Below are 15217 nucleotides of genomic sequence, written 5' to 3'. Positions count from 1 at the left end.
CATGTAAATATCTTGCAATGCTGGCTTCAAAAGTGCCATGCGAACGTCTGTTCTCACTTTCAGGTGATGTAAATAAGAAGCAGGCAGCGGTATCTCCCTTAAATGTAAACAATCTTGTCTGTCTTAGCGATTGGCTGAACAAGAAGTAGGACTGAGTGGACTTGTAGGAGGCTCTAACTTTTTATATTGTTTTTGAGTGCAGTTATGTAACAAAAAAAAATCTATATTTGTAAGTTACGCTTTTACGATAAAGAGATTGCACTACAATACTCGTATGAGGTGAATTGAATAATACTATTTTTTATCATTTTTACAGTGCAAATATTTGTAATAGAAAATAATATAAAGTGATCACTGTACACTTTGTATTCTGTGTTGTAATAGAAATCAATATATTTCAAAATGTAGAAAAACATTCAAATATTTAATAAATTTCAATTGGTATTCTATTGTTTAACAGTGCGATTAATTGCAATTAATTTTTTTAATTGAAGTTAACTTTTTTTGAGTTAATCGCGTGAGTTAATTGCAATTAATCGGCAGCTCGAGAATATTTGTTTTACATTTAAAAAAATAATTTCTCCCTCTCCAGGTTTGTGTTTTGGTATGAGGATTTTTTTTTGTTTTGTTTTTCACACTACCATGGAGTATATCCTCTTAGGAAGCACGTACCCACAGCAGATGTCAACATTCATCCTAGTAATCACAGTGATAACTGTGAAACCACAATTTCCCCCATAACTTAGATGAGAAAATAACTTTTTCAGATCTAGGAATGTACAATAAATGTAGCTTAGATGTTAACTCCTTTAAGGGCAACCAGTGTAATGTTCAAGTATCTGCAGCACCATACTCCCGACTATCGAGGGGTAGCCGTGTTAGTCTGTATCCACAAAAACAATAAGGAGTCCGGTGACACCTTAAAGACTAACAGATTTATTTGGGCATAAGCCTTCGTGGGTAAAAAACCCACTTCTTCAGATGCATGGAGTGAAAATTACAGTTGCAGGCATTATTTTATTATTATATTATATTATTTGGGCACGAAAGCTTATACCCAAATAAATCTGTTTGTCTTTAAAGTGCCACCATACTCCCAACTGTGTGTTGTTAATCCCCAGAATTGTCTTGGAAATGAATGATAGCATTGCTGTTGAGTATAACACTGACAAAGTACTAATTAATACTTTTCAAACCTTTGGCACTAATTTTTCTTTATACTCTTCCTTGTGTGTCTTCTTCCTTCTCCTATTCCTTTCTTTTTTATGTTCTAGTTTGAGATGTTTACAGCACTGTTGGCTCTATGAAGATTTTGTTCTCTTTCAGCATGAATGTTGAGAGGGAAAAGACAAAGATGTCCTAAGGGAAGAAAATATTGGAATGGAAAAATGGATCCTGACTCCTGACCTCATCCAAATTTACCCTGCCTGTTTTTGCAGTTGTTCTGTGCTTCATGTGTTGATTTTTAGGGAGTATGCTGCTGAGAACTGTCATTGTCCTGAAGCAGATCATTATCTAGCCTAAAGGTGACACCATGTAGAGGAGCTAGTCGTAGGAGGAAGTAAGGTGGATTGGGTAGGAGTTGGGGCATTGCGGCTGAAGAGTGATCACAGGTGTGGGAGAGCTCTCTTTTGAGACAAGAACTGAAGTAAGAAATTGGAGTGGCAAAGGAGAATTGGCTGTAGGCACAGAGTGGGAAACAGATTTTTCAGGTTGCCTATCCTTCACCCTAGACAAGAACTTCATCCAAGTTAAAATACAGGCATAGTCAGAAAAATAAGTAGTAATGATCTGATGGTCCTCCATATTTATTTTGAGTCACTTCTTGATTTTCTTATCTTACACACTTTCTTAACTTTCAATTCAAATAATGGTGTTCTAGCTGCCAGAATTGCACGCTCGGTGTTAGGGCTAGTCTACACAGGCAACGCTAAATCGTTGCCATGGCAGTGCTTTAACATGCCTTGTGTGGTCGTGGCGCTGTTAATTGCCAGTGTAGACAAGCCCTTAGACTTGAATATCAAGCTATGGTCTCTGCCTCTTACACGTTACCAGTAATAAAGATTTGAGAATTAAATCTTAACTGATAATGTCATGGATTATGCATAAGGCTGTGCAGAATCCAGTTCACTCTTCCATAGCTGTATTTGCTTTGCAGTGCTATCAGTGGTAAGAAGTGGTTAGTTATTTCTATTTTAGTGGAAAAGCTGGTGCTCCTTGCTACTGGTAAAATGTGTGCTGTAGATTTTGGTTATCTAACTATTATAGTGGTACCAGGTATATATATATTTTGAAGTTGTAGAGACTTCATGTTGCTGTCCGCCTCCTTCACTGCTAATTTGGTCAAGTGGGATGACTTGACTCCTGAATTCCCAGTACTGGATAATTATGGCCTTGGGATTGTGATTCACTTCCAAGTGTGCTGATAAGTGAGCGGCTGCATTTTATTGCTGCTATCTTGGTTTTGAACTTTTCCTTCTTGTATTACTTCTGCTTGGCTTCACGCCATTCTACTGCCATCACCATCTCATTTTCTTGCAACATCAGTAATTCTCTCTCATATAAACATGCTTTTCTTTTAGGAAAAGGAAGTTTTTCAAGATTCTTTTTGACAGCCCAGGCCAGCTTGGTTTTCTCTCACCTTCACTGCCCCACCGTGCAACCCAAGTGTTGTATTTGGAGTGGTCCTGCTTCTTAGTAAAAAACCTGTTCTTACACTTGTTTAGACTTAAGTTTTATTTGATGAAGAGTAAGAATCTAGATAGAGAGCTGGTGGTAAAAATTTCATTTTGTAGCCTAATAGTTAGAAGTTTTGAAAATCTGTCTTAGCTGTAAGAAGTAAAGAAAAAAGGGTCCTTCCGGGCACTGTGCAAGGCACATCTGCTCTTCCAGTCTTCGCTGGTTGAGATGATGGGTGTTCATTGAAGATCTGGAGTTGTTAGCAATGAGTCTTCTGTTGAGATTGAGCCATTTTGTAAATGTGTCTAGTTGAATTACTCTTGTACAGTGTTATGTATGTGCTTAGAGACTTGGTCTGCTTATTTGAAAGAACTATTTAAAATATTTAGTATGAAGTCTGAAAAAAATTAAATGGTTATGTCACCATCATTGGGGTAGTAAATAACAGAAAATGTGATGGAGGGCAGATGAAAAGGCAACCAACATCAAATCCAAATTATTCAATCGTGTACCCAGCAATTTCATTCCTACTTCAACACCACTCTACTGAATTTTCCCCATTGCCCCCAAACAAACTTAAGGTAATTGGAGAGCAGTTGGAATTCTTCTAGCTAGATTGTGGTTACATATGTCCTCTGACAGTAGTTTACAAGCATTTACGTTGGAGTTTAAGATCTCCAGAGACCTCAGAAGGCTTATTGCAGCTTTGAGGAAACAAGTAAGCAATTTATTTGTGCAACTGCTGCCTAAAGGATCATGGAGCAAGCCTAACTATTCTTGGAAAACTAAGTGGAATCTGGAAATGAATGCTTCCTTTTAAAATGCAAGGTATTGAAGTAGAAAGTATTTCAGTAGAACTAGAAAGGATAGGCACTGGTAGCCAGCAGCAGTGTTCTTCCGTTCTACTATTATCAGGAAGGTTTGGATTAGATTTTTTTGTTTTGATCTAACTCTCCTGAGGTGAAAATGGAGTATTCTGGCTGAACTGATTGTGTTTTATGTTCTGAGCCCGCCACAAAGGAACAACTGAAATAAGGTCTGAAAGAGTCCTATTCAGCCCCTGATGTGCATGGGATTTTAACTCTGTGTGTGTGGGGTGGGGAGAGGAGGACTGGGTGTGATCTTCTGTGGTGTGGATGACTCATTGTCTACCAATTAGTATTTCTCATTGCTAGGATAACACAATTAAATGCATGTGGTTAACAGATATTTTAAGATCCTATAAGCATTATTACCATATACTTATATAAAAAGCCTCAAATGCACAATTATAATAAAATAAGGATATTATAATGTCTGATATACATAATATAGTCATTGCTTATTAATGATTTATAATTGTTAGGATTATCTTGGTATTCATTACTTTGAACTTTGGTAGTGATTCTCAAATAATCCAGTAGATCAAAACATTGATGGTCCTGCTCCACTATAAAGTAGGTCATTTTCTAAACTACAGTTATTTATTTTAAAATGTTTTAGTGCCCTTACACTTATAAAACGTACACTCTCCATACATTTGGATAGTAAAGCAAAAGAGCAATTGTGTAACTGTACCTGCCTAACAAACTTATGCTGCTTCTGTTTCTTGCCATTTAAACTCTCTGCTTTTCATAACTGTGCTTTATGATATGTTTCAGAGGAATAAATTCTCACTGTGAGGGTGGGTCATTAGAATACACGTAAAGATATGTAGGTACATCTGAAAGCGTGTGCTGCTTTTAGAAACCAGCTTATCACATAGTTTGAGGAGCTCACCATTATTTTCTCGGGTACATTGGCCAAACCGGACAGTCCCTATGTAAAAGAATAAATGGACACAAATCGGACATCAGGAATGGTAACGTACAAAAGCCAGTAGGAGAACACTTCTATCTTCCTGGACATTCTATAACAGATCTGAAAGTAGCCATACTTGAACAAAAAAACTTCAGAAACAGACTTCAAAGAGAAACAGCAGAACTAAAATTCATTTGCAAATTTAACACCATTAATTTGGGCTTGAATAGGGACTGGGAGTGGTTGGCTCATTACAGAAGCAGCTTTGCTTCTCCTGGAATTGACATCTCCTCATCTATTATTGGGAGTGGACTACATCCACCCTGATCGAATTGGCCCTGTCAACACTAGTTCTCCACTTGTGAGGTAACTCCCTTCTCTTCATGTGTCCGTATATTTATGACTGCATCTGTAATTTTCACTCCATGCATCTGAAGAAGTGGGGGTTTTACCCACGAAAGCTTACGCTCAAATAAATCTGTTAGTCTTTAAGGTGCCACCAGACTCATTATTTTCTTTAAAAAGAAAAGGATTACTTGTGGCACCTTAGAGACTAACCAATTTATTTGAGCATAAGCTTTCGTGAGCTACAGCTCACTTCATCGGGTGCATACTCTGGAAAGTGTAGAAGATCTTTTTATACACACAAAGCATGAAAAAATACCTCCCCCCACCCCACTCTCCTGCTGGTAATAGCTTATCTAAAGTGATCACTCTCCTTACAATGTGTATGATAATCAAGTTGGGCCATTTCCACCACAAATCTAGGGTTTAACAAGAACATCTGGTGTGTGTGGGGGGGGGGGGCATCAACCTCAGCCTGGTCCAGTCCACACAAGAGATCCACTTTCTGGACACTCCAGTGCTAATAAGTGATGGTCACATAAACACCACCCTATACTGGAAACCTACTGACCGCTATTCCTACCTACATGCCTCCAGCTTTCACCCTGACCACACCACAGGATCCATTGTCTACAGCCAAGCTCTGCGATGCAACTGCATTTGCTCCAACCCCTCAGACAGAGACAAACACCTACAAGATCTCTATCAAGCATTCTTACAACTACAATACCCACCTACGGAAGTGAAGAAACAGATTGATAGAGCCAGAAGAGTTCCCAGAAGTCACCTACTACAGGACAGGCCTAACAAAGAAAATAACAGAACGCCACTAGCCATCACCTTCAGCCCCCAACTAAAACCCCTCCAACGCATTATTAAGGATCTACAACCTATCCTGAAGGATGACCCAACACTCTCACAAATCTTGAGAGACAGGCTAGTCCTTGCCTACAGACAGCCCCCCAACCTGAAGCAAATACTTACCAGCAACCGCATACCACACAGCAGAACCACTAACCCAGGAACCTATCCTTGCAACAAAGCCCGTTGCCAACTGTGCCCACATGTCTATTCAGGGGACACCATCACAGGGCCTAATAACATCAGCCACACTATCAGAGGCTTGTTCACCTGCACATCTACCAATGTGATATATGCCATCATGTGCCAGCAATGCCTCTCTGCCATGTACATTGGTCAAACTGGACAGTCTCTACGTAAAAGAATAAATGGACACAAATCAGATGTCAAGAATTATAACATTCATAAACCAGTTGGAGAACACTTCAATCTCTCTGGTCACGCGATTACAGACATGAAAGTTGCGATATTACAACAAAAAAAACTTCAAATCCAGACTCCAGCGAGAGACTGCTGAATTGGAATTCATTTTCAAATTGGATACAATTAACTTAGGCTTGAATAGACACTGGGAGTGGCTAAGTCATTATGCAAGGTAACCTATTTCCCCTTGTTTTCCTAACCCCCCCCACCCCGCCGCAGTTGTTCTTGTTAAACCCTGGATTTGTGCTGGAAATGGCCCACCTTGGTTATCATACACATTGTAAGGAGAGTGATCACTTTAGATAAACTATTACCAGCAGGAGAGTGGGATGGGGGGAGGTATTTTTTCATGCTTTGTGTGTATAAAAAGATCTTCTACACTTTCCAGAGTATGCACCCGATGAAGTGAGCTGTAGCTCACGAAAGCTTATGCTCAAATAAATTGGTTAGTCTCTAAGGTGCCACAAGTAAGTCTTTTCTTTTTGCGAATACAGACTAACACAGCTGTTACTCTGAAACCTGTCATTATTTTCTTTGACATGATTGCAAACAGTACAGTACACAAGATAAGAATGCTTGAAGGGCAAACAATTTTAAGAGGATTCCTGTTTAATTAGTTTTATTATAGTAGTGCCTAGAGACTCCAGTAGATATTAGATTGTGCTTAAATGTGGTAAAACACAATCCTTGCCCTGAAGAACTTCTAGATAGTCATGACAGACAAAGGGTGGGAGAAAACATGTCAGCTAAACTTGCTTATATCTAATCAGTTAAGATCAGGGTGGATTTGATTTAAATCATGTTAGGAAGACTCGATTTAATCATGGATTTCTACATAAAAGTGTATTATTGTTGGTTGTTATAACCTTTAATACATATTCTCACAACTCAGAGATAGGTGTAGGTTTCATTTTCAGAAGACACACGCTATACATTTTTAAAGTGATTTATTTTGAAAACATTTCAGATTAGTTTTCCAGCTATATCAGAAAATGAATGATCAGTTATTTCATTTACCAAAGATAATTGAAGCAGATATTTATGAAGTCATTGGGAGATGAACTATCTCCAATTCAACAGGTTAATCATTAATATGTGGAGGATTTTCTTGCAATGCTGTATTAGGAGGAGAACATCACCAGTCAGACATTTAAATTGTTTTATTTAAGTAAAACAACAACGTTATGTATTCTGGATTTTTTCTTCAACAGCAAACAGAATATTTTAGCAAAACAAGCATATGCATTTTTGAATTTAGTTAAACATTCGAGATTTTTAAAATCAGGTTTGTTTTGGTTAAAATTATTTTTAACTAAAATAGTTAACTGAAATATTTTTAAAAAAAAATCAACTGTGTCAGCCAGGTCAACATGAGAAACTTAAAATATTGGCTTCTGCAGCTAACTCTAGTTGTCTTCACCTTTATTTTCCTGTTTGTTCATAATCTGGAAAAGAAAAACAAGTTTTCCTGCTTTTTCAGGTCCCAAACGATTTCTCAGTTGGGAATGAATTAGTCCAAAGGAAGAAAATATTCTTTCTTCACCAGCAGCAGAAGCCACTGCTGTTAATAGTGAGATTATCACTTCAACAGTCTCTGAATCCTAGTGCTTAAGTGACTCCACCAATTCACTGGTGTGACTTTCTTTAAAACATCATCAGCAAACATATATTTCTTGAATGGTTCACTCTCAGCTCTGAAGTTTATTATAGTTAGCATTATGGAGGGATGATTGCTGGATGTCCATGTCATAGCCAACTCCTCTTCTTCAGCAGTTAAGGTTTGACCCTGGTACCAAGTTGTCAAGATTCCTTCCCCACTCTGAAGTCTAGGGTACAGATGTGGGGACCTGCATGAAAACCCCCTAAGCTTATTTTTACCAGCTTAGGTTAAAACTTCCCCAAGGTACAAACTATTTTACCTTTTGCCCTTGGACTTTATTGCTGCCACCACCAAGCGTCTAACAGATATATAACCAGGAAAGAGCCCGCTTGGAAACGTCTTTCCCCCCAAAATCCTTCCCAAACCCTTCACCCCCTTTCCTAGGGAAGGCTTGATAAAAATCCTCACCAATTTGCATTGGTGAACACAGACTCAAACCCTTGGATCTTAAGAACAATGAAAAACCAATGAGGTTCTTAAAAGAAGACTTTTAATTGAAGAAAAAAAGTAAAAGAATCATCTCTGTAAAATCGGGATGGTAAATACTGTACAGGGTAATCAGATTCAAAACATAGAGAATCCCTCAAGGCAAAGCCTTAAGTTACAAAAAGACACACAAACAGGAATATACATTCCATTCAGCACAGCTATTTTATCAGCCATTTAACTAAAACAGAAGCTAAGGCATATCTAGCTAGATTACTTACTAAGTTCTAAGACTCCATTCCTGTTCTGTTCTCGGCAAAAGCATCACACAGACAGAGAGCCTTTGTTTCTCCCCCCCTCCAGCTTTGAAAGTATCTTGTCTCCTCATTGGTCATTTTGGTCAGGTGCCAGCGAGGTTATCCTAGCTTCTTAACCCTTTACAGGTGAAAGGGTTTTTCCTCTAGCCAGGACGGTTATAAAGGTGTTTACCCTTCCCTTTATATTTATGACATGAGTATTGAGAATATTTGCAAGAAAATGAGCTGAAAATAGTGCTTGTCCCATTCATTTTTTTTAATGCTTGTAATTTAACTCTGTCATTGCATATTTTTCTTTTTAAGATCTCACTCAGTCCATTCCAAATTTCAACAGCATCATCAATAAGAGAGCTATATCCCTGCATTTTGTTCAAGGCTACAGAAATATGCTGTAGGGTACGTAGCATGCGTTCAACATTTCTCTTAAGCCCAATGTTGAGAACTTTGGCTGTGACAGTGCCATCTATTTTGTCACGATTTTGTTCACAAACTGTCATCAGATTAGGCCAGTTCTTGATATCGTGCTGAAACCAGTCCACTACTGAGTTCCATTGCATGTCTTGTGGGAGGGTTATGTTGGTTCCTCCCACTTTTTTCAGAGCAGCTGCTGCAAAGTGGTTGTTTTGGAATTATTTTGCAATTTCAACATTAACCTTTATTTCTAAAAAACTGAAGTCTTTGGCTAGGAGGTGAAGCAAATGAGCACTGCAACTGTATGTTATTATCTTGGGACTCTCTTCTAAATAATTTCTTCTCATCTTGCCGGATACATTTGCAGCATTGTTTGTGACCAAGCTGTGTACTAGACATTTGAATTTTTTTTTCACAGTTTGTTTAGCTTTTACTTCTACTACTTGTAAGTATTCTGCTATGTGTGCATTTCCTGATGTATCAGTTGTTTCTGTAAGGAAGACATTTCCTTCTTCTGTTGCCACAGAAGCACAAACAACAGGATCATTGTGGACATTGCTCCACCCATCAAGACTCAGGTTAACAATTTTACCCTCTAGACCTTTTGCACACTGCTCAATTACTCTTTCATACACTTTATCTAGCAATTTGCCTGCGACATCTGCTCTGTTAGGTGGACTGTATGCTGGTCTTAATGACTGAACCACATTAATAAAGTGTGAGTTCCCAATCATATGGAAAGGAGAGTTTGTTGCATAAACAAACCGGGCAATTTTTTCATCTATTACCTCTTTTTTGTAATCTGCTGGTTTTTATCACAAACTTATCTATGGTTATCTAAGGTACAAATAAGTGATGGTCACGTTAACACCACCCTATACCGAAAACCCACCGACCACCATGCCCCAGCTTCCATCCCGGACACACCACATGATCCATTGTCTACAGCCAAGCACTGAGGTACAACTGCATTTGCTCCAACACCTACAAGATCTTCGCCAAGCATTCTCAAAAATACGATACCCACACGAGGAAATAAGGAAACAGATCAACAGAGCCAGACATGTACCCAGAAGCCTCCTGCTGCAAGACAAGCCCAAGAAAGAAACCAACCGAACTCCACTGGCCATCACATAAAGTCCTCAGCTAAAATCTCTCCAACGTATTATCAGTGATCTACAACCCATCCTGGACAACAATCCCTCACTTTCACAGGCCTTGGGAGGCAGGCCAGTCCTCGCCCACAGACAACCCACCAACCTGAAGCATATTCTTACCAGCAACTACATACCGCACCATAGTAACTCTAACTCAGGAACCAATCCATGCAACAAACCTCGATGCCAATTCTGCCTACATATCTACACCAGCGACACCATCACAGAACCTAACTAGATCAGCCACACCATCACCGGTTCATTCACCTGCACGTCCACCAATGTAATATACGCCATCATGTGCCAGCAATGCCCCTCTGGTATGTATATCGGCCAAACTCGACAGTCCCTACGTAAAAGGATAAATGGACACAAATCGGATATTAGGAATGGCAATATACAAAAAGCTGTAGGAGAACACTTCAACCTCCCTGGACACACAATAGCAGATTTAAAGGTAGCCATCCTGCAGCAAAAAAAACTTCAGGACGAGACTTCAAAGAGAAACAGTTGAGCTTCAGTTCATTTGCAAATTTGACACCATCAGTTCAGGATTAAACAAAGACTGTGAATGGCTAGCCAGCTACAAAATCAATTTCTTCCTCCTTGGTGTTCACACCTCAACTGCTAGAGGAGGGCCTCATCCTCCCTGATTGAACTAACCTCGTTATCCCTAGCCTGATTCTTGCTTGCGTATTTATACCTGCCTCTGGAAATTTCCACTACAAGCATCTGATGAAGAGGGTATTCACCCACGAAAGCTTATGCTCTAATACGTCTATTAGTCTATAAGGTGCCACAGGACTCTTTGCTGCTTTTACAGATCCAGAGTAACATGGCTACCCCTCTGATACTTGACACCATGCAAGGCACTGTATTTAGCCGTATATCATCTTCAACAGACAGATATCATCTTCCTTTCCAAATGTAAACGGATGGACATCATACCAAATGGACTGAAGCTGAAAAATCCATTGCTATCTACATACTGCACAGACCACAGTGAGAGATTATGCCACACACTAGCAAAGAAACTGAAGAACCACCTGATAAGCATCCTATACAGCAAACAGGAAAACATCAAAAAGGAGCTCTCCAACCTGGAGACTCTCATAAATAACCAACCTTCCATACAAACGGACTTTACTAAAATAAGACAGGAGATCCACATTACACACTTCACCTCTCTACAAAGGAAAAAGGACGGTAAGCTGTCTAAAATCATACCTGCCACATGGGGTCACAACAGTGGTACCCCTAACTCACCCAGCAATATCGTCAACCTATCCAGCTACACACTCAGCCTGGCAGGATAGTCTTCAGAATCCTATATGTTGAAGATGGAGTCTCCTTAACAAAATAAGTTGTTGCAGTTATTTCATTATTATTACCATACTGCTAATTTAGTATTACACATTGCATTCCCTGACACTCTATACTACTACAAAGGTGAAATTGTAAAAGGAAGATCTGCCTATTTCAGCTATTTATTTTTTATCACAACTGCATCTAAAATTATAGTACCAGAGAGTAACAACTATATTTTTTGCTCAAACGTGAGAATTCAAGAATAGTCCAGAAGGAAGACAGGCAGTCCTTAAGAAAGAAGTACGAAATAAAAAAGTTTACCAACCTGAATATCCTGTATGTTCAGACATGTTCCTTTCATCATCTTCAACACAGCTTCCTCCTGAGAAGGAACACTTCTCATGATGTTTCATTTGGGCAACCAGGCCTTGCATTTTTTGTTTCACTGTTTGCATTTTACACGCATACCTGTCTTACCTGCAGGTAGAGTAACTTCATTAAAATATTCCCAAACTGGATCTTTTTTACAGCCTGCTGCCATTACAGGTTTTCCCTTTTAGTGAGAGATGGTAGATCTCAAATCAATGAATGCTACACTCAGAAAAACCTCAAGACTTCTGAAATATGCTGCTCAAACAGTTTCACTTTTGTTTCTACTGCCTGTCCCTCCCTTCTCACATTTATCTCCAGACTTCTTCTCCTTGTCCAGATCTATTCTGCCCCCAACAATCTTCTGTTCATTGAACTTTCTGAAACTTTGCACTTTTAGAGAGAGGTAAGGGATTGACTCTGTGTACAAAACTTTGCAGAGGGACAATAGGGTTGAGGTCTGTTATTTCTCACCTCTATATATTTATTTAAGAACATTTTTGCTGTTAACAAGCATGTTATCTCTGGAGACCCAAATCCACAGTTTGAGAACTGCAAAATTACGCATCTCTGATGGTCTCTTCTAGACTGAGCCCCATTGGGTAGGTAGAAAGATTAACCTAAATAATCTATACAGAAGTCCCTGGAACCCCATAAGATTGGGTCCCTAATCCATGAATTATTGGAACGTATTTAAAAAATGTTCTTAAACATTACATGAATATATTGTCTCATACTATAAAATTAGAATTTATAATCCCTATTCCATAATGAGATATCTTTGAGCTATAATGTATCTTAATTAAAACGATCCTCAAAAAGCATTTTATCAAAAACATTCAATTTTTATGTATTTTTAAATAATTGATTTTTATCCACCCTGGTTAAGATTAACCTTTAAGTATTTTCTAGAGAAACCGTACACATATATCAGCACCTCCTTCATCTTTACAGAGGATAAAGTTTTATTGGAAGAAGTTGTCTAATGGTTTTTGGTGTTTTCAAAGAAATTAAAAGCTAAATACGTTTTAGATGGGATGTGATGTATTGGTGAAAAAGGCTTGATAAAAGTTATTACTGTAAAGCTATAGTTCACTTTTCTTACATATTTCACTTTTTATATTAGCGTGTCAACAAAGTGAACAGTTAAACTTGGGAAAAATCTTGTAAGTGAAATTTGAATGTATTAAAGATAAACTTGCCTATTTTAGTGAGGTTGTTTTTGGGGTAGGAGGGAGGGAAGTCAGCTTCTGTGACCAACAGGTCCTTCTCAGGTATAGCTTCCATTACGAATAGTGTGTATTAAGTCAGTTATTCTTCCAAGAAGGTAAATTGGTTAAGTTGTCTTTACTGTTCAGATTTCTGTAAGGTGTACCAGATTGCTATAATATGTAGAACTTAAATTTTTTTTTTATAAATGGTCTTCCATATCCTGCATTGTACATGTGTTCCTTAATCTGTTTAAATTACAATGTTCTTAAAATTGAAAAAATAGCCTTTTTGTTTTGCTTTGTAAACTGAATAAATTATAGCCTAGTTATTAAAGATACTGAGGACTTACAGATACCACTTGAAATCAACTTAAGTTTTAGGTGCTCAACACCTTTGAAAAATCAAGCCAGAAATAAAATAAATATTTTAAGAGAAGAATTTGTAACAGCTTTTTTTTTAGTAAATGTAAGTGAAAATTGAAAGTGTTACATTTTTAAAATGGTGATTAAACAGTGTAGGGATATTTTTGGAGAGAGAGGAGATTTTCTAGGCCCAGTATGATGATAAATATGAATAAAATAAAGGGCCTTTCATAATCTAAATTCCTGAGGCAGCACTATGACTGCTAGAAAGCCAATTATAGTATTCTCCTGCACCACTGCCAAAAAAAAAAGGGGGGGGGGCTCAATGTGTACATATTTGGTGAAAAAACACTTGTGATTTACTTCACATATCTACTGCACTTTGTAAGGCTATGCCAACAACAGACTTCCTGAGTGTGTCTGCTTCCTGGCTGTCTAATTTCAGCACATATGCAAAGTTAAGCACGTGTACTATGAAGGAATATTTGGTTTTTTTTGAGTCCTTATGTGGTTTCTCATTCCATAAGAGTAGTTCTTGGTAGTAGAATCCTCAGTAAAGAAGAGAGACAATAACATTACATTCTTTGATGATCTTTCATCATATTTTCTTACAGTCTTATGTTGGGACAGTGAAGGAAAAACACCAAGGAAGAGATTAAGGCGATCTGAATTGGCAAAATAAGTGTCAGCACATTCCCTGTCAACAAAAATCAGCTGTGGTTTTGCACTGACACACACTCCACCTCGGCCAAATAGTCAACCCTGCATGGGTATAGATTAATCAAAATGAGCAGCCTGGGCACAAAAGGGTGCAGGACAGAAAAGTCTGTTTAATTGTTCTACAGTAAAGGGTTGTGTCTTATATACAGGGATTACTAATGCTAAATAAATAGTTCAATTAAATACATACGCAAATAATACAAACTAATTGTGCCTTATGCTCAGGTTAACGTGGGAATCTTTGTTTCTTAATTTCATCTTTAACAACAACAACCCTGTCTGCTCCTCCCCCACACATGCACATTTTCAAAATCTTCTCATCTGGGGCTTGGGCTGTGGGGCTGTTCCATTGCTGTGTAGACTTCCAGGCTCAGGTTGGAGCCTAGACTCTAAGACCCTGCAAGGTGGGAGTGTCTCAGAAATTGGGCTCCAGCATAAGCCTGGAAGTCTACACAGCAATGAAACAGCCCCAGCCCGATCCCTAGAAGCCAGGTATGCTGTCTAGGATTTTATTTCTCTATTGATACAACACCAGGTAACCATGTGCGATCAGTTTATTAATCAAAGATAGATCAGCATAATACAGAAAGGTTAGTACATTACCAGTCTGGAGAACAGGTTTGCAGTGGTTACGTCTTCGCTCTGTCTCAAGTTGTGAGGTTATTTTGGGTGTGAAAAATGGCTAGAATCGTGATGGTCAGATCAGTCACGTGTCTAGTTGGTGTGGAGACATACCCTATATAGATTCTGGTTGACCAAAACTATTTGCAGATTTGAGATGAATTCAGCAAATAGTTTCAGAGGAAGGGAAAAAAAAGGAAGAAAAAGATTTTGGAAATCTCAAAACATTTCTTTTTCGACTTTTTGTTTAAGCAAGAAATTTCATTTAGGAATTTACCACCTTTTCATTAAAAAAGAATACAAAATGTCCCCCCACCTCCAAAAACAAAATAAAATGAAAAACTGGAAAAAAATGTTTTGGGCCAGTCTAAAGTGTTTTATTTGATCGAAAAGTACATTTTTCCCCGACAAAATGAAAAAAAAAACAACCTATTTTTTTGTTTTGTGTTAGTCTGAAACAGAAGTTTTTCAATTTTTTTTTTTCAGGTTGACAACCAAACCAAAAAATTGGTTATTCCCACAGGCCTATTAAAAACTAGGTGTGCAAAGATGAGATCTACTAATTCT

General features: G+C 38.2%; 1 protein-coding gene across 2 annotated transcripts in view; it reads left to right on the top strand.

Moving 5' to 3' along the window:
* Positions 1 to 15217, top strand: part of TLK1 (tousled like kinase 1) — a 129293-nt gene that overhangs the window by 31828 nt on the left and 82248 nt on the right. Inside the window, exon 1 of one of the 2 annotated variants that reach the window (XM_084642994.1) lies at positions 8868 to 8886. The exons of the other annotated variant lie outside the window; for it this stretch is intronic. The gene's annotated coding sequence lies outside the window, so the exon portion shown is untranslated. Of the gene's footprint in view, positions 1 to 8867; positions 8887 to 15217 lie in introns of those variants that run through there. 2 annotated transcript variants of the gene reach the window in all.

Source organism: Lepidochelys olivacea (assembly GCF_965140295.1).
Source record: "Lepidochelys olivacea isolate rLepOli2 genome assembly, chromosome: 11".
Classification (NCBI taxonomy): Eukaryota; Metazoa; Chordata; order Testudines; family Cheloniidae; genus Lepidochelys; species Lepidochelys olivacea.
The sequence above is the reverse complement of the archived record's forward strand: the minus strand, read 5'-3'. Positions and strand labels throughout refer to the sequence as shown.